Source organism: Anabrus simplex, chromosome 1 (genome assembly GCF_040414725.1).
Source record: "Anabrus simplex isolate iqAnaSimp1 chromosome 1, ASM4041472v1, whole genome shotgun sequence".
In the NCBI taxonomy this organism is placed as follows: Eukaryota; Metazoa; Arthropoda; class Insecta; order Orthoptera; family Tettigoniidae; genus Anabrus; species Anabrus simplex.
In genome coordinates this window covers 1,334,552,929-1,334,574,181 of record NC_090265.1, presented here as the reverse complement: position 1 = coordinate 1,334,574,181, position 21,253 = coordinate 1,334,552,929, and the positions used below count along the sequence as shown (strand labels likewise).

The 21,253-nt window shown below is 37.0% G+C and overlaps 1 protein-coding gene across 1 annotated transcript in view; it reads left to right on the top strand.

Moving 5' to 3' along the window:
* Window positions 1-21,253, top strand: part of LOC136858828 (tubulin polyglutamylase TTLL5) — a 463,915-nt gene that overhangs the window by 209,900 nt on the left and 232,762 nt on the right. The gene's annotated exons all lie outside the window — the stretch shown is intronic.

The following is a 21,253-nucleotide window of genomic DNA, read 5'->3' as shown; positions in this document are numbered from 1 at the left end:
TGATAGAGGGCATAATGCCACAAATATTGAAGACAAGCAGTTGTATCACCTGCAGGCTACTTTCATGCCTCACTAATAATCTTTCTAAGTCATCAGTTCATAAAAAAATTTTGGTTAACCAAATAGCATGTCAGTTACTGATAAATGGAAAGTCTCGTAAGTAGAGCATATAGAAACTACAAATTAATAAATCTGGAGAACAAAATATCAGCATTCTCTCCAGAAGAACTTTCTCTCTAGAAGAACTGAATAAGACACTCAGCAGATGTAAGAATGGCAAGACAACAAGCCTGGGTGATGCTTGTATTGAACTACTTAAAAAAAAAAATTGGCCTTGTCACTAAGTAGTGGTTCTTGGAGTAGTTTAACAATATTGTATCAATAGCTGCAAAATACTTAATCTATGGAGGAAAGCCAGAGTTGTTGCCATCCTGAAACCAGAGAAGAACTCAAAGAATCACAAGAACTACACACCAATATATTTACTCTGCCATCTTTACAAAGTTCCCTGTGTGTTTTATTCAAAATGTGATGGCAAGAATTTGGGGTGTGGGTATTATTTACATCAAGGTTGGTACATCGGTCATGACATGCAGAAATCTAGAAGTTGATATCTAGCCGCCCAGTCTGTTGATGTCTCTTTCCCTGCCAAAAGTTAGAAGCGTGCCACATAGATATTGTGTTATTTGCATGGCATCGTTTTAACTAGTAGCACATAGTTCTCATTGCAAGTTGCTCACAGATATATAATAAAAAAATAATTTAAAAAAAAGCTCCACATTAATGAGCAAATTGGTAATCATGCTGCAGGGGGGAACTACAATGTGAACAGGAGTTGCAGTACATGATTCGAGGGAAAATAATCTTCATCTTAAACAGTATTTTGTGTACAAAACTACAGTTTTTCCAGAAATGAAAACAGGATATGCGCATAAGTGACTGAAAAGAGAGAATGTGGATGTGTGGTCACAAGTGAAATGTGTTGGTTGAAAACTATTGTGTTGGCAAGAAAGTTTTCGAGTATGGGTATGGCGTTGCTTTGTAATTGTTCATAGGAGACTTGAGTATATTAAGCCCCTAAAAAAAAAAAAAAAAAAAAAAAAATGAATGCCTTATATTTTGTACTTCATTGCTTATGGCAACATTTAAAGAAATAATTTATTTTCCTGGTACGCGGTGTTTACAAAGCATGTTGTTTTGTACATTTCGTGCAAGTGATGAGCCATATGTAGGGTAGCCATATTTGCTTTTTAGGGACCAACCTTACATGATTCCGTCTATAGGAAGTAAACTACCTCAAGAGATATAGAGCTCAGACAGCCTGTGATAAGACTGCAAGGAAAAATCTTCATTGGGGTAATCACATTAATAAGGTTGTAAATAAAGGTTTTGAATCTCTTCGTATGGTTATGAGTGGGGGGAGGAGGGGGGGGGGTCAAATTTCTATGACGTCATATTCTTTTTCCTTAACATTGCATCGTGTAGTCTTGTATTTTCAACACATTTCCAAGCATGATGATCAAAATTAAACAGGTTTTATTCTGCATATAAATGCATATTTAGACTTTTTTAAAGTTTTCTGGCATAATTTGAACAAAATTTCATTATAATGACATATTTTGGTAATTTTTGTTTGAATTTCCATTTTATAAAAATCAGAGTATGCTCTAGAAATTATTTTCCAGGTTAAACTGGAATATACTTCTACTGAAGAACCATTGAAAAATAGCGTTGGGAATGTTTCTAGCAGGTAAGAGCTATTGTTTGCTGGTTGGGTCAGTTCTGGAAACAGAAGCAGAGGCAATTCTGCAGTTATTTGTCATTGTTCATATCACTCTTCTTTGTCCTTCCGTCTTTCTCTTTCAACACACTGAATGGCCTTGGTTATTGAGGGAGATTCAGTCATACAGTTGCTTTTAATATGCCTAAAACGAAAATCTCAGTTAGTGAGAAATTGCAAAGTTTTGTTTGCGAGTTTGGTGAAAACATATTCAGTACAGATGGAGTGATGTTGTTCTGTAAATTGTGTGAGGTAAAAGTTACTGCTGAGGAACGCTTCACTGTGCTATAACACTGTAATACTGCAAAACATAAGAATTGTAAAACTAGACATTCTGCATTTGAAAATAGGCATCTGCTATGTGAAACCCTGACATGAAGTTCACATTGTTCACTTTTTTACAAGATCATTGCAAGATGATAGTTTTGTCTAATATTCCTTCAAAGAAACTTAACAACTGAAGCTTCAGGCAGTTTCTTGAAAAATAGACAAAGCATCCTGTTTCCAAAGAATCTACTCTCAGGAAGGACTATCTATCCCTTTGTTAAGAAGAGGCGTTGGATATAATAAGGCGTGGCATGGGAGTCAGTAAGATATGGGTTTCAATAGACAAGATTACAGATGTGGATGGAAGATATGTAGCAAATAGGATTGTTGGCATGCTGAAAAAAGACTGGCTTTGCCAAACAGGGCAAAGGGAGAGCACATTTTTCTATTTATAACTGATGGTGCTCTGTATATGGTGAAGGCAGCCAAGAAACTTAAAATGCTATGCACAAGAATGATACATAGGGTATCTGGAGTAGCTACCCTGAAGTAGATAAATTAACATCCAACTGTAAGAAAGTGTTTGTCAAATCTCCACTTTGCATTCAGAAATTTCAAGGAGAAGCACCTTCATTGTCCCTACCTCCCCAGCCATTTATAAAGCGTTGAGGGACTTGGCTTGATGCCGCATTGTACTATTGCAACAAAGATGTCTTGGAGAAGATCGTAAAGTATTTTGATCCTGCAGAATTGTCCATAAAAACTACTCGAGATTTATTTTCAAGCACTATGTTAAACGTATACCTGGCTTACATAAAGTCCAATTTTAATTCTTTATATGGAGCAATCACGCAACTGGAAGTTTCAGGGGGCAGAAACTAAGTAATGCAGTGGATGTTGTAAAGTGCGTTGTACAGCAGTTAAAGAATGCAAAAGGAAGCATCTAGGGTGTGTAGAAAATTAGAAAATATACGTGAAAAGAATAGCGAACTTCTATACCTGTGTGGAATAAGTGACATTCTTTGTGAAAATCCTTCATTTACAGATTTCCAGGAATTTTCTCCAAGTGATTTAACTCTATTCAAGTACACTCCCATTACATCATGTGATGTTGAAAGAAGTTTTTCTCACTTCAAGATAATATTCAGCAACAGAAAGAAAGGATTCTCATTCAAAAACCATAAGATTCATGTGGTTATAAATTGCAACAAACCTGATAATGATGTCTAGGTCAGGTATGAAAGCTTCGTTAAGAGAGATAAATTTCATTGTGAGTGGTCCGTATTGAACTGTGATTACAATTAAAATTAAAAGTACAATAGTTCTACCTTTTCAGTACAAATTCAAGTAAAGTAAAGATGTACCTTATAATTTGGTAGGTTCTAAGCTCATTTAACCATGTAACAGCGGATTCTATTGAATAGGTGATATAATAAAATACTTCTTGTATAAACTTAGTGTTTAAGTGGTATGTTCCGAGCTGTCAGTGGAGAGATGGCATGGAATGACATTTGTAGATGAATAAGTTTGAGTGGTGTCTTTAAAAGTAGGAAAGATTGGAATATGAAGATAAAGCTGGAATTGAAGAGGACAAATTGGGGCAAATATTCGTTGATAGGAAGGGGAGTTAGGGATTGGAATAACTTACCAAGGGAGATGTTCAATAAATTTCCGATTTCTTTGCAATCATTTAAGAAAAGGCTAGAGAAACAATAGATAGGGAATCTGCCACCTGGGCGACTGGCCTAAATGCAGATCAGTATTGATTGATTGATTGATTGATTGATTGGATTTGATTTGGATTGATTTGATTGATTGGACTGATTAATTGATTGATTGATTGATTGATTGATTGATTGATTGATTGATTGATTGAAATATACCTGTGAAGTATTTGCTTTTGGTCGGAAGCAACATACAGTATATTGATCAATTTTGTGTTAGTTTTGATTATGAAACATAGATGGCAGAAAAGTACACAACTTATCGATTCATAAGGTGAAATAAGATCCCGAACAACAGCAGTGATGCTTGTATAATAGGCATTCTAACTTCCGCCTGCACCGACAGTTGGTGGTACGTCCTCGGCTGAGCGAGTGTAGTCCACTGGATATACAATGAATTACATGTGATAAAATTCATTTTTGGGTCCATATTGAAAGTATTTGTATAAATAACACTAGTATGTTTTTATTGTTCTCCCACCTATTCAGTACAATACAATCTCAAAAATTAGGACTTAGTCCTTATCAAAATGTTAACATAAAATTAATACATTGGATGGTACATGTTTCACCTATCAATAGTAGGCATCATCAGCCATTTTTTACCTTAGGAATAGATCAAGTACCTAATTGGGAATGACTTACAAATACTGTTAAACACTATGTCTTGTAAAATGGACTAGATATTGTTAAACAACTATTACAATATAAAATGTGGTATACTATTACTTAACAATATTTGAGTTAACATTTGAGTCTAAAAACATGACAATTATTTGAAGATTACAACATAGGAGGTTGGTTCTTGATATTAAAAGATGTTACAATAAAGCTAAAAATCAAAGTACATATAATTGTCAAATGACGTGTTAAAAACTTGAGGGAAGTTGAGCATTGGTAATGGTCGTTGGTTCTTGAAGTTAATAAGTATTGACAGTATTTCTGGCCCTGCCTCCAGACAATCATTGAGGGATGGTGAATCCTTCTTGTGTGATGAAACATCGAAGACAATCCTCCATTTTGTTGTTCCGTATCTCTCTTTCTTTACTTCATGATGGGAAACACAGAAGACGACGTTTGTAGGGTCCTGAGTGTCGATCATCTTGATGTACCCTTTGTCAATGTAGTTTATCATTAGAAAGTTGTACATTTCTCAGAACTCGAAGCTGACATTAAGTTTTCTTGCGTTGCAGCAATTTGAAGACGGGCATACATCTTCCCTTCTAATCAAATATACCACACTCTGTCCATTTTCTGTTTGATACGTCTTTTGAAAGTCTTGTAGAATGGTAGTGTCTTTCATCGTTAGTGATTGCTCCTGCTGTTGCTTACTTCCCAAGGTCTGCAGGTCCCAGAAGTGGCAAATTTTATGATCCAAAGTCATATGTTCGTCATTGAGGTGCACTTGATTCACAGTGACATGGTTTACAGTGGTACCAGATTTATTTCCACTTAAAAACCAACCAAATATCGATTGAAGGAGCACTGCGGAACTGGAAAGATGAATCAGTTCATCATCTTCATCACCTTCCAATATTCATCTCCATCTGTTAGGATCTCAATAGGATAATAATGGTTTCAAACATCTCTCTCGGCAGCCCTAAAGATGGTTTTCTGTGGTTTTACGTTTTCATACCAGGCAAATGCTGGGGCTGTACTTTATTTAAGACCACGACTACTTCCTTCCCACTCCTAGCTATTTCCTATCCCATCGTCGCCATAAGACCTATCTGTGTAAGTGTGACATAAAGTAACTTGTATAAAACATTACCCACAGTGTGCATTTCCTCGGAGAGGAATAATCCAGAGTCTGACTTACAAAAGAACACTATGTAGTGCCTTCCACTGACTGCTCACTGGGAACTTATAATTATCGAGTAATGCACTCATCATGACTCCGTAATGTTACAGTAAATTCACAATTAAGTATTTATTTATTTTCCACCTAGTCGATACAATGATTGCTTAAGGCAATTTTTAATGGTCAAAAGTGGTACATGTTTCGTATATTATCAACATCTTCAGCCACATAACACTGTTTAGATGAAAAATATATAAAATTGACAAAGTAATGCTTTAGAGGAAGTGTCCTTAAAATTAACATAAGATTGACTTAATTGTGAATCTATTGAAGTGCGATACGGACCATGAAGCTGACTTTATGTAATGTTACAGTAATGCAACCGTAAAGAACTCGTAAAGCAAAGACTTTGTGACGGTAATAGTCATCAACAACAACAGCAATGGTCATGAACAGTATTAGTAATCAGCTCATTGCACATGTGCACACGTACATATAGGTTTTGCTCCACATGGTTGTCATGTCTGCAAAAGTTCACTGGAAGCAACGCTCCAACTGCAACATCTTCAAGCGTCACTCTGTTAACACAAGCTCATTCAAACTTGAGGCTTCTGGATTGGTTACAGAATGGCCGATCTTCAAATAGCGATCTTGCACGTTCATCCACATTGATGAATTACCATATTCAGCATACACTTCCCGATCATACCCCTGCTTTCTAAACCACTTGTTGCAACACTTTCAACTGACTTCAACCATCTATACTGATACAGTCACTGTTTTCCTTGTTGCACAATCTTCACTGCTAGGCCATGTGCACAGACACTTAGCTAAACAGAAATTTATACAAAATATGCAATATTCCCTAACTACAAATTCTTCTTCCAATATTATATTCTTACATTTTAACTTAACAAATTCACATGATATTCACTACTTTATATTACAAATTATTTACGAAAATTTCCTAACTTAAAATCAGGAGATCGTTATTTACAAACATTTTCTTACCTAATATTGGGGATCGTACTTTTGTACAGCATAGATTAACAACTGCCACAATTCCATCGACAAGTCAAATTAGATACTCTTCTTATTGTTGCATAGTACTGTAAGTCAAGTCAAGTCAAATCAAATCAAATCAAATCAAATCAAATCAAATCAAATCAAAATCTCTTTATTTGCAAATGAGGTGTCTACCTCGGTGGCAAATGGTACACTAAAATACATGATTGTCAAGCACTAAATATTTAATTAACAAGAGAAGAAAATTTTCCTATAATACAATATTATGCAATTTACGCTAACATTGTTTTCTATTAAACACACAGCTCATCCTTAATACATTTATATTGTTTACAAAATTCTACTTATAATATCTCCTGTACTACTTACAAATATAGTCAACTGATATACAGTATGTGGAATTACTTCAAATGATACTATACAACTGGTATAAGATTAATATTTACATTGCATTTATTTTTTTAAATTTTTTTTTAACCCGTTCTGGAACCTAAGTAGCATAACGACCTGCTGCGTCTTAACCAGAGCCCCTTTTGCCACCACTTTTCAGAGTTCCTGAAGGGCCTTCACAGCTACCGTAGCGGTCCCAGGGCCCTCGAAGTCCCCACTGTACTTCACCCCTACAGGCAGTCCCCTACTTTGGCTGTCCAAAGTCCTTAGACCAGGGGATGGAATTAATTTATTCACACACATTTTTTTATTTACAATAACCTGCACTGGTCGAATGCCCTCTAACACTTCGTTTATTTTCTCTGTTGCTGTTTATTCTCTTCTTGAATATCTGTACAGATTTTGGAAAAGGATCAAACACTAGCCCTGGTAAACTGTTCCACTCCTTCACACCCTTCCCAATGAATGAAAATTTACCCCAATCGCTTCTGCTAAAATTCCTTCTAATTTTATATTTGTGGTCAGTCCTGCCGATATAATTATTTTCGAACTGAAGCCTCTCACGGATATCTCCCCATGCTTCTTCTCCTGTATAGGCTCTATATAATCCTATAAGTCTAGTTTTCTCCCTTCTCTTACTTAAGGTTTCCCACCCAAGTTCCTTCAACATTTCTGATACACTACTCTTTCTCCTGAAATCCCCTGTTATAAATCTTGCTGCTTTCCTCTGCACACTATCTATTTCTTTTATTAGGTATTCTTGGTGAGGATCCCAAACACTGTTTGCATATTCCAATAATGGACGAACCATACTCAAGTAACTTTTTTCTTTCCCAACAGCCTGGGACATACTAGCAGAGGGAAGGAGCAGCTGTCAGTAACCACTTGTGTTGTTCTGGAAACACCAGATCGGCAAGAACATGGGAGTTATGAGAGTGTAAGAATTTTAGGTAATTAAGTGGGTCAGATGACCTGCGAAGATAAATGAATACTGGGAACAGATAGATTTAAGAAAAACATGAGTTGTTACACAGAAAGATAATGTAAAACAAGAGCTAAAGATTTCCACTTATTCAATATTATGAAATTTATTACATATTAGATAAGTTATAAAACCTATAGATTGCACAAATTTCAAATTAATTAGTAAACCTAAACATTAAGTACTCTAAAAATTGTGGTTACACACCTACAATCTCATGTATCTCATCTTTAACTTTTTCATAGGTTACAAATTCTTTCACCAGTTTGAATACTCCCACTCCTATCAAATCTATCCTGTCTATGATAAACACCCTGGTTTGGGGAGGATATTTCTCCATCCATAATGTTATATCCCAGTAGAATGCGCGCATATCGACCACAGCATTTATGTAGAAACTGTGTTATTCTTTGTAGAGGTTGCTTTATGTCAGTGTATCACGAGACACTTTTCAATACAGTGTTTGTGTAAACAAGGTGTTCATGTTTAATTATAAATGTCATTCGTGTATGGTCATAACAATTGGCGACGAGGAAAACTTTCAAAACGTCAGAGGAAAATGATAATATTGTGTCTGAATACAAATATGTTCCGCGATTAGTGACTGAACGGGAATACGTATACGTGTTACGTATATAACCTCAGCTACGTAAATGTCATATTCCTAACCTTCAATTATTTTTGTGGGAGACATAACTCAAACATTTTTCCATGGATGCAGACCAGTTTAAGCAATTTTTGGCAGCAATGCATGCCAATCAACAGGCACTCTTAGATCAACTGAGAACTCAAGCACCAGTTCAATCTACTCAACCTATTATTAATTCCAATACATTTCTAATTCCACCCTTTGAATGTTTCAACCCACAAACAGAGAACTTTCAAAATTACCGGCAACGTTTCAAAAACTATCTACAATTGAAAAATGTGTTCACTAACAAGAAATACGCCACTCAGATGCTACTTAATTTGATTGGATCTACGAGTTATAACACATTATCTGCATTAGTGGCACCAAAAACACCTAGTGATTTCGATTATGACAATTTAATTGAAACCCTAGTAAAACATCTTTGTCCTAAGAAGAATGTTCTGGTAGCCCAACATAGGTTTTTATCCACTTACCAGCTTGAAAATCAACCTATTGCTGACTATGTTGCTACATTAAGGCGTGCTACAATTGACTGCGACTTCAATTCTACATGTGAATGTAAGGTAAGCATTGCAGATGTATTTCTAAGAGCACAGTTCATTAGGGAAATTTATGATAGTTCAATTCGTGAACAATTACTCGAAGCAAATGTTCAAGAATTTAACGAAATTGTAACAAAAGCTATCGCTCTTGAAACATGTAAGTTAGACAGCAAGGAACTATCACCATCAGCTGTATACAAGGGTACTTATAATGATTCTTTTCAAAAAATCAATCACAAATCAAGACAGGACGTATCTTACGATGATCAAAGCCAAGCAACACCTGTAAGCAAGGCCAGATCAAAAATTGATTACAAGGAATTGGGAATTCAAAATATGTGTTTACGTTGTTATCTAGCGAAGGACTGTAGGACTGATTTTAACAATCTGAAATGCAGTTCATGTGGGAAATTCGGCCACATTAAGAAAGTTGTATACGTACTTTGTTAGCAACGAGAAGGAATTCCAAAATCAACTCTCATTTTCTTCAGGAAGAAGATATTACTCAAACATTCGGTGTTAGCCATATAATAGACATTTTTCAATATCACGAATATCCACATGCGAAGAAATTTTATGCTACAGTTCTTATAGAAGGAATACCCCAGAGATTTGAAGTAGATTCTGGAGCCGGTTTTACCTTGCTATCACGTTCTAGTTTCAAAGCGCTTCACTTACGTGTACTACTCCAGAAAGCAGATGTTGCATTTCGTTCTTATACTAAGAATGTGTTTTTACCTGATGGCAAGGTTAATGTTACTGTTTCTTATCAGAATAGAACTTCATCTGAAGAGTTATATGTAGTACCGGACGACTTCGAACCGCTTCTGGGGCGTGTCTGGATCCGTCACCTTGGTATTAATCTTCAAGAAATTGACCGTGAAGCGGAATCAAATACTAGTCATATCGATATACAGTCAGCCGGTAGTATTACTGAGATAATCAAGAGATTTCCAGAAATTTTCGAAGAAAAGATACGGTGTGTGCCAAGTTTGAAAGTGTCTCTTCAGCTCCGAAAGGATGCCAAGCCAGTCTTTCATAAAGAACGTGATGTTCCATATGCCTTAAGGGAGAAAGTAGAAAAAGAATTAGATGATTTAGAAGCAGGTGGGATAATCTCAAAAATCAATTACAGTGATTGGGGTTCGCCACTAGTAGTGATTCCAAAGTCCGATGGCGGAGTTCGACTTTGCGTTGATTACAAGATAGGCGTCAATGACAAATTTAGTAGCAGCAAACTACCCAATTCAGAAAGTGGATGACATCCTAAATAGCTTGAAGAACTCGAGGTACTTTTGCCGCCTGGACCTATATAAAGGATATCTTCATCTCCAGGTTGATGAGGAGAGCAGCAAGATCCAAACCATATCAACACATCGAGGTACATATCGCATGCATCGCCTTTCCTTTGGTATAAAAACAGCTCCGTCCGAATTTAATAGAATCATAGATCAAGTTTTATCTGGACTATCAAAAACTCATTCATATTTTGATGACATTATTATTCATGGTTTTACAAAAACAGAATGTCAACAAAACCTATTTGCCTGCCTTCAAAGGCTCAAAGAATTCGACTTACATCTAAATCAAAGGAAGTGTGCTTTCTTTGAAACCAGCATCAAATATCTGGGCCATTTTATTGAATATAATAAAATCATGAAGTCTCCAGCCAAAGTTAAAGCAATACTTGAAATGCCTCGTCCGGTCAATACAGACGATGTTCGAAGATTTCTTGGAATGATAACATATCGTTGCTCGACTGGTAAAAGGTTGTATTCCACAAAGCTCTTCCTATGAATTATTCTCCTTAAGACTGGTCACGCCTCCCAGCCACGTATGGATATGCAGTCCATCAGAACAAATTTTGTTGTGTTCATTTTCCTATGCCCATGTGTAGAGGAAAATGGAACCTTACAGTACCGTACTGTAGGAATGTACATTTGCATTACGTATTTACGCACTCCTAGTGTACAATGCATGTAAGGTTCATTTTCGTTTAATCGTCGACATGGGAAAACGAACACAACGGACATCGTTCTGATGGACTGCGTATCCATATGTGGCTGGGAGGCGTGACCAGTCTTAAGGAGAATAATGGATAGGAAGAGTAATGTGGGATACAACATTTTACCGGTGAAGCGACGATATTATTCAAGATTCATTCCAAATACTTCAACTGTGACCTACCCCTTGAGGCAGCTTCTTAACAAGAATAAGAAGTTTCATTGGACTAGTTCTTGTGAATCAGCATTTGCCAGACTAAAGGACGAGATCGCAAGTGATCGAGTGCTGATACCTTATATTGCAGATCTACCACTGGTTCTAGCTTGTGACGCTAGTCCAACAGGTATTGCTGGAGTCCTGTCACACATTGTTGATGATGTTGAAAAGCCTATCGCATTTGCTTCAAGGTCCTTGTCTTCAGCTGAATGTAACTACAGTCAGCTGGATCGTGAGGCTCTAGCAATTATGTTCGCTGTCAACTATTTTTATATGTATCTATTTGGACGCAAGTTTAAGTTGATAACAGACAATAGCCCACTTACCAGAATCTTCCATCAGAATTCAAGATGACCAGCTATGACTTCTGCTAGATTATTAAGACATGCTTAATTTCTTTTGGGATTTGACTATGAAGTTGTATATAAAAAAGGTTCAGAACATACCAACATTGACTGCTTGTCAAGAGCAGCGATCATTCAATCACACATTTCAAAGGATATAGTGTTCAATGACGAAGTTCATAAACTCTGTTATTCAACCATCGCTGAAATAGCAACCACGGAATTAAATCCTGACAATATTCGAATTTCAACAGAAAACGATGAATTGTTATCAAAAATCAAAGCAGAGCTCATGTCATCTGAATCCATAGACAATGAATTCACGCTAGATGATGGAATCTTATTCAAGGGTCAAAGAGTCGTCATTCCGTCAAAACTCCAGCCATTAGTCCTGAAGGAATTACATAGCACACACATAGGGATTACAAAAATGAAACAACTAGCAAGGCGTTACTGCTACTGGAAGAATATTGATAAGGATATTGAGAAAATGGTAAAATCTTGTCAGGCCTGCGCTGACATTCGATCCTCTCCAGCGAAAGCACCGGTTCACCATTGGGACGTCCCTGCAGACAACTGGAGCCGCGTCCACATGGATTATGCAGGTCCATTTCAAGGTTTCTACTTCCTTTTAATTGTTGATGCAAAATCCAGTTGGGCAGAAATCAAAGTAATTCGAGAAGCTCCGACATCTGTGAAGACAATTGAGCTATTAAGAGAAATATTTTCATTTCATGGACTCCCAATAGCGATAGTCTCTGATAATGCTACAATATTTGTAAGTGACCTATTCAAATCGTTCTGTAGGGAACATAGTATATTCCAAAAATTCACAGCTCCTGGACATCCCACAACTAATGGAATGGCTGAACAAAACATCCAGACGCTAAAACGTCGACTAAAAGCCATGTCGCATGAGTCCTTATCTTTTCAATACAAAAAGTTATATTTTATTTATAACATGTATTTGTACTTGGAACTAGTTTCGACGCTGTGTTTGCGTCATCATCAGCCAAAATGGGAAACAGGCAAGCATGTAGGCATTTATGTTACACAAGGCGTTACATTAAACAATACACATCTTACAAGGAGATAAAAACAGGGACGAATATAGGAAACAAATGAATCATTGAGAAAACAAAAGTTATACAAATTAAAAATAACCTTAACCACACATCTTGCAGTGCGAAAGTGTTCTTCTTGAATGATTCCTGAATGTAAAACACACGCGCACACATTTCTGAGGAGCCAGCAGGCAGGACAAAGTAAAGTGAAACCTTAAGAGTTCTTCTGAGAAGAGTTCATCATTTTTCTATGTTCCGACTAACTAATGAAGTCTCCCTTGAGTTCCTGATAAACATACACAACAGGAAATTCTCCTTCACTCTCAACAATAGCTATAAAGAACAACGGTAAAATTTTAAATATTGCGCAGAGACGTGAAAGCATGATTTTGAATATGATATAACTCCTTTAGATAACCCAGTTTTTACACAAGGTGTTACATTAATTAATACACATCTTACGAGGAGATAAAAACAGGGACGAATGTGGAAACACATGCATCGTTGAGAAAGCAAAGTTATACATATTAAAAATAAGCTTAACCACACAACTTGCAGTGCGAAAATATTTGCCTTGAATGATTCCTGAATACAAAACGCACGCGCACACACTTCTAAAGAGCCAGCAGGCAGGAAAAAGTAAGGTGAAACCTTGAGAGTTCTTCTGAGAAGAGTTCATCATTCTTTCTATGATCTGACTAACTAATGAAGTCTCCCTTGAGTTCCTGATAAACATACACAACAGGAAAATTAAACAATACATATCTTACAAGGAGATAAAAAACAGGGAAAGTTATACATATTAAAAATAACCTTAACCACATATCTTGTAGTGCGAAAATATTCGTCTTGAATGATTCCTGAATACAAAACACACGCGCACACATTTCTGAAGAGCCAGGAGGCAGGAAAAAGTAAAGTGAAACCTTAAGAGTTCTTCTGAGAAGAGTTCATCATTTTTCCTATGTTCCGACTAACTAATGAAGTCTCCCTTGAGTTCCTGATAAACATACACAACAGGAAATTCTCCTTCACTCTCAACAATAGCTATAAAGATCAACGGTAAATTTCATTTTAAATATTGTGTAGAGACGTGAAAGCATGATCTTGAATATAATATAACTCCTTCATTTAACCCAATTTTTTACACAAGGTGTTATATTAAACAATACACATCTTACGAGGAGATAAAAACAGGGACGAATGTAGAAACAAATGCATTTTTGAGAAAGCAAAAATTATACATATTAAAAATAAGCTTAACCACACAACTTGCAGTGCGAAAATATTTGCCTTGAATGAATCCTGAATACAAGACGCACGCACACACTTTCTAAAGACCCAGCAGGCAGGAAAAGGTAAGGTGAAACCTTAAGAGTTCTTCTGAGAAGAGTTCATCATTCTTTCTATGTTCCAACTAACTAAAGAAGTCTCCCTTGAGTTCCTGATAAACATACACAACAGGAAATTCTCTTTAACTCTCAACAATAGCTATAAAAGAGCAACGGTAAATTGTATTTTAAATACTGTGCAGAGATGTGGAAGCATGATCTTGAACATGATATAACTTCTTCATTTAACCACCTTTGAAAGTTTCTCTTTATATTACATAGCTTCATTAACAACCATTCTGTAGATGCACAAATTAATCTTGTAATCTTCATAGGTCCGGTATTCAGCTTGACAAGAATATAAAATAGGTATTAAGGAATACGTTGTTGAGAGTTTGGAGGTTGACTGTGCCAGTATTGGTGGTGTATTGTTGCAGCGTTACGTGTAGGGTGGGGGCAGGTTTCTATGATGTTTATTGCGGGACATAAGGCGGTAAAGCTATGGCGCGAGATGAAGAGGAACAGAGCGTGTTGGATAGTTTAGGTCTGGGCAGCGGTCGTTGTTGGATTATGAGGGGAGAGGGGAGGAGCGGTAGGGGAGGAGCGGTAGGGGAGGAGGGGTGGAAGGGGGGGAAGTATGGAGGGTGATGTGGTGAAAGTGTGTGGCGTGACAAAGTATTATGCATGATTTGAAAGACAGATCTGTTTTTCGGGATATTCATGTTTTTGAAAAATTCAATGAGAAAGTCGAATATGATCTTTGGTTTCTCTGAGATATCATTTAAGTTTAGGTTGGGATTGAAATATTGGTCTAAATGAATATAGAGGTTTTCAGTGACGTCTAGGAAAGAACCTTTGTTTAGAATATCTAATACCTCAAGATCTTGATTTATTTCAGGAAAGTTGTGCTTAAATTCTTTTATATGTAGGCCGACCGCGGAAAAACGGTTGTGTTTTATGGCATTGACATGTTCTGCATATCTGATTTTAAAGCTGCGTCCTGTTTGCCCTAGGTAAGAACTTTTGCAGTCTTGGCAAGAAAACCTATATACACCTGATTTAGAAAAAGGACTACTTTTATTTATTGATGAAGAGTTGTGTAGGATCTCTGTGCTTCTATTGTTAGTATGAAAGGCTATTTTAACGTTGTGTTTTTTAAAAACGTTAGTGATGTTGTAAATTTCTTTATTGAAGGTAAATGTGGAAAGCGTGGCAGTGCTAGTATTGTCTTTTATTAGGGTGGTTTTTGGGCGGTGTCTGAATTTATTGATTATTCTTTCAATAAAGGATTCATTATATCCATTGAATTTTGCTATAGAGCGAATGGTGTTCAATTCTTTATTTAAGTTTTTTCTTGACATTGGAATTTTGAATGCTCGGTCTACTAAGCTATTATATGTAGCCGCTTTGTGTGTTTGGGGGTGTAGTGAGTCATTTCTTATAGTAGTGGCCGTTTGAGTGGGCTTTCTATAGATACTATATGTGAACGAAGAGGGGTGCCTGTTGATTGTTAGGTCTAGGAAGTTGATGGAGTTGTTTGTCTCTGATTCTAAGGTAAATTTAATGTCATGATCAATATTATTAAGGTCTTTGAGGGTGGAAGGCGCGTCTATGGAGCGTTCATCTAGGATTATAAATGTGTCATCGACGTACCTAGCCCAAAATTGGATATTAGCAAATTTGATGTTATTGTCGATGGCGGTGTGCTCTAGGAAATCAAGGTAGATCTCTGCTAAAATTCCTGAGGCTGGTGAACCCATAGCCAAACCATCTTGTTTGTAAATGATCTTATCGAATGTGAAGTAGTTATTGTTAATTAGTAATCTTAATATGGTCATAAAGTCTTGAACTTCTAGTTTACTTAGTTGATTGTTAGCAAGTAAGTTCTTTTCGATGATCGGGAATAGTGAGTTGGTGTTTATACTGGGATACATGTTGACTATATCAAAGGAGTGCATTGAATGATATGGTTGAAGCTTGAAACTGTTTAGTTTGTTCACTAATTCTACAGTGTTCCTGATGGATTTATTTGATGAGAATTTATAATGTTTATTAAGAAATTGTTGGATAAATTGAGGTAATTTATATAAGGGGCTTGGTCTGTAGTTTATTATGGGTCGAATAGGGACACCGGTTTTGTGGATTTTGGGTAGTGCTTTAGCTGTTGGAAGGCCTGGGTTCATAGTAATTAACTTTTGTTTTTCTTGTTCAGTGAGGAGAAAAGATGTGCTCTTTAGAATTTGTTTCAATTGCCTTTGAATTGATTGTGTTGGGTCCTTCTTAACTATTGAAAAGGATTCATTATCTAAGAAAGTTTTGGTTTTTTGAATGTAATCTGTTTTATCCATAATGACTGTTGTGTTGCCTTTGTCGGCCTTGGTAATGATGAGGTGGTTGTCTTTGACTTTCTTTTTAAGATTGAGAATTTGTTTTCTTTCAGTAAGGGAGTCTTTGTTGATTTTGGTGATAGGGGTCGCAGTACGGTTTTTTGAGAAAAAACTTTTGTTTAATTGTTTTTTTACGTCCATTCTGAGTTCGTCTTGTAGTTCATATGGCATTTTGCTGATAGCAACTTCCGATTCAACTACGAGTTTGGAGGCTGTAAGGGCCGAGTTGAAACAAGGCCAGTTGTGCTTTGGACCTTTCGAAAGAATTCTTATATCGTCCTCATCTAAGTTGGTGGTGGAGAGATTAATTACTGGAGGGTGGAATTGTTGTAGATTGTCATTAACGAGGTTAGGTTTGCTGTTAGGTTTTGGAGGGGAGTTGCTGTGTTTTTCCTTATTTTTAAGTGCTACAAGTTTTTTCTCTAGTGTTATCTGTTTTTTGGACAAAATATTGAACAACTTGATTTGGACTTCGTCTTGAAAAAGATTCCACTGAGCATTTGAAAGTAAGGTGGCTGCCTCTAAGTGAGTTTCATATAAGCGATTATTTAAAAACGACTTTTTCTTATAGAGAAATTTTAGTTCATTTTCTAACCAAAGTTTGTTTGTCCTAACCTGAACATCTTGTTCATGGGGAGGAACAAAACGTTGTTTCGTGACGCTTTTTAAAAAAGGTGAAAAGGTGGACCGTTTTAAGTTTTTCCTATCATCCTTCTCAGTTCAATACGGACAAAAAATGAAATTCTTAGGTTTAAATGAGTCCTTATCTATATCCAGAAAAGTGCAAGAGATCCTTCTGAAATATCGTGCCACCCCTCTAGAGTGTGGAAAATCACCAGCTGAACTGTACCTGAACAGACCATTAAGGATCAAACTAGACGTTATTCGCCCAATCAAACAGGAAGGAAATCAAGAGGAGACTCATGGACATCGCAATCTAAGCGTGGGAGACAGATTCCAAGTGAAATTCTATGAAGGGAATAAAATGTCATGGAAGTATGGAGTAGTCATTGGAAAGTTCGGTCATTTACATTACCAGATTCAGCTAGATGATGGTTATAGCCTCAAAAGACATATTGACCAAATACTTAGAATGGAGGTTCCGAAGAAGACAGGTACAATCACTAATCAGCAATTAGGCCCAAGTCAACAAGAACAACATCCTGAATATAAACAACCTTTCATCTTCACTGACTGGATGAATGAGCCAATCTCCGGGAGTAATCAAGGACTCGAGGCAGAAGAAGACATGCAAAATAGAAGACTTCAAGCAGAAGAAAACAGACCTCCACCCCCAAACCTAACCTGCCGACCAGATAGAACACGCCGTCTGCTGCAGTACCTTAAGGACTATGTTACTTAAATGATCACCAAATTCTCTTCTTCAAAATTAAGCGTGGGAGACTGTTATATCCCAGTAGAATGCGCACATGTCGACCACAGCATTTCTTCTTCTTCTTCTTCTTTTATGACCACATAGGATCACTTTAGTCAGTCCGTCGTTCAGGTCTCTTTGAAGGGATTGTTCGGGCTTTGCGGTCCTCCCAGTACTTCTTCAGACGCTCCGATCTTCGTGCCCTTTCCTCAGTTGAAAATGTGCGTGTTGTTGGTTTGTTTTGTGTAAGGGTAAAGCGGAGGTTTGTATTCTTGAGTTTTGTATTCAATTTTATCTTATTTTTGGTGTCTTCTGTTGTAAGGCCTATTTCCTTCAGATCCTCTCTTACTTCTCTGATCCATTTACATCCTGTTGTGGTATTTTTTGAAACGAGATTGTGTTGTACTAGTTGTTTCAGAAGTCTCGAGTCCTGCATCCTCATGATATGTCCAAAGAATCCCAGTCTCCTCTTACGCATAGTATCTGTAATGGGTTCTAGCTCTTTGTACACGACTTTGTTAGGTATTAACCGCCACTGTCCATCTTTCTGATATTTTTTGTTGATACAGGTTCTTCCAATCCTCCTTTCAATTTTCTGAAGTCTGTCAGTCTTTGATTGTTTATTCAGGTAAAAGAGTGTTTCTGCTGCATATGTAGCTTCCGGTTTTATAACTGTGTTGTAGTGTTTTATTTTTGTATTTATTGATAGACATTTCTTTTTGTAGATATCCCATGTTAATTTTTGTGCTTTAGCTAATCTATTTGTTCTTACTTGGATTGAGATTTTTTCATTTAAGTTATGTGTTATTACTTCTCCAAGATATTTAAACTGAGTTACTATTTTGATTTTATTACCATTTATGGTGACTTCTTTTAGCTGTGTTGGTTTTTGGGGCATAATTTCTGTTTTTTCAAATGATATTTTGAGGCCAATTTTATTTGCAATGTTTTGAAGTTCTGATATCTGGGTTTTTGCTTCTTTTATGTCCACTGCTAGTAATGCTAAATCGTCAGCAAAACCCAGGCAATTTGTTTTGATTTTTCGGCCAATCTTTATTTTGGGGGGAGATTTTCTAAACCATTCCCTCATTACCATTTCTAGAACACAGTTAAATAATAGTGGTGAGAGCCCATCTCCCTGCCGTAGTCCAGTTTTAATTTCAAATGTCTCTGATGTTTCCCCCCTAAACTTCACTTTTGACTTGGTATTGGTGAGAGTCAATTTTATCATGTTTATTAATTTGGGGTGTAGTCCAAGGTGTCTTAAAATTTTAAACAGAGATTCTCTATGGATGCAATCATAAGCTTTCTTGAAATCTACAAATGTTATCACCATATCTCTGTTTCTTCTCCTGTTATAGTCCATTATCAACTTAAGACTCATGATCTGATCAGGACAGCTCCTCCAGGGTCTGAAACCTCCTTGATATTCTCCTAGTTCTTTCTCAAGTTGTAAACTTATCCTATTAAGGATGATTATTGAAAATACTTTGTATGTTATGTCTAGGAGAGAGATTCCCCTGTAGTTATTAGGGTCGGTTTTGTCCCCTTTTTTGTGCAGAGGATGAATGAGGGCTGTTGTCCAGTGTTCTGGTAGTTCTTCTTTAATCCAGATAGAGACAAGTTGTTGATGGAGGGCAACTTTTGCTGAGGTTCCTGCATGTTTCCAGATTTCCGCAAAAGTCTGATCTTCTCCTGGCGCTTTGTAGCATTTATATAGAAACTGTGTTATTCTTTGTAGAGGTTGCTTTATGTCATTGTATCACGAGACACTTTTCAATACAGTGTTTGTGTAAGCAAGGTGTTCATGTTTAATTATAAATGTCATTCGTGTATGGTCATAACACATAATGTCGCTTCTTAGCCGTGTTTCAACTCCTATTACAACATGCAGTAACTATGTATCAGTTAAGTTGCTGAATTATATACCTCTCTTTATAATACTTCTATAATTTAACACGAACAACTTTGTCATCCTTACTTGACTTTCAGCTTCCTGTACGTGCATCACTGCTCTTTGGTCCACCCTGTTTACCTGAATGTACATCCCAATAATCCTTATGAACAAGCCTACTTATTCATACATAACACTATTTTTCAAGTGAAGGCCATGTGAAGATATAGAGAGCCCTATCTCCTATCCACCCATTAGGATCTACAAATCTCACTCCCAGTTTCCCACATACCCACTCTATAGTCTCATTTAAATCCCTAATGACATTCCAGTAATTATCCATCTTACACAGTTTTCATGGATGACAATATATGCTCCCATAAACTTTTCCTGTGTTTCTTTAACAAGATCCCATATATCCCCAACTATGTTTGTGCCTATTCCTACTTGCCTTACATTGTTTGTACCAACCTTCTCGTTCCCTTCTACTTTCCCTCAATGTCTGCTGTAATGTAAATTCCTAGAAAACACACTACCTTGGTTCCATTTCCTCCTCACATTTTCCCCACATATCTAACAGTGGAGTCCCCCATAACCAGAGCCTTAACTTTGCTCACCTCAAACTCCCACTTCTCTCTTCCTATCCTCTAATCTACATTTCCCTTTCCTCTTACCTGCCTGTTACTCTGCAACACTTCCCACTTCCTCATCCTCTGCTGTTCTACCTGCAGTGATCCATACCGATCCTTATAGATACATCTCCTGAACTCTGCCCTCGACTTGACCCCTTGGCCCTCAGTTTGACCCCTGGGTCCTCAATTTGCTTCCCCTTAAAACAGCAACCCACCTTTCTTCTGCAACTTCTCCCCTTCCTTCCTCTCCATCTTGTATACCTACCATATCCTGTACATTGAAGCTAGTCATTTCTATCCTCTGTTAGAAGCCTCTCTCTCTCTCACACTTCCTCACTCCTTAATGCCCACTCACACGCCTTCAGTGGTGATACTTGTTACTGTCCTGAGGCATAGGGTGCAGTTTGCTTAGGCTTCATTTTCATGGACAATAATGAATATAGGTACATTTCCAGCCAACCTGGTGGATGAATTTCTTGAAGGTGAAGGTATCCCATCGCATATACTGATCTGCAAGGCCTCCAGATGAACCATTTTGAACATGCCTGGGGTTCATTAGGGGTATGAGTTGCAATCTGCAACTTGATGTTTTTGGGAGTGTACAGACCTGGAAGGGGTGAAGCTCACTTGGAATTATTTCATATTAATGCCTATTACACACACATCACTGCTGTTGTCCAGGATCTTTAATTACCTTGTTAATCAAGAAGCTGAGTACTTTCCTGCCATCTGTGTTTCACAATTAGAACTAATACAAAATTGATCGATATATGTTGCTTCTGACTCACATTGATAAAGGATGGAACATGAAATGCTCTCTGCTGAGTTTCAAGGAAATTGGT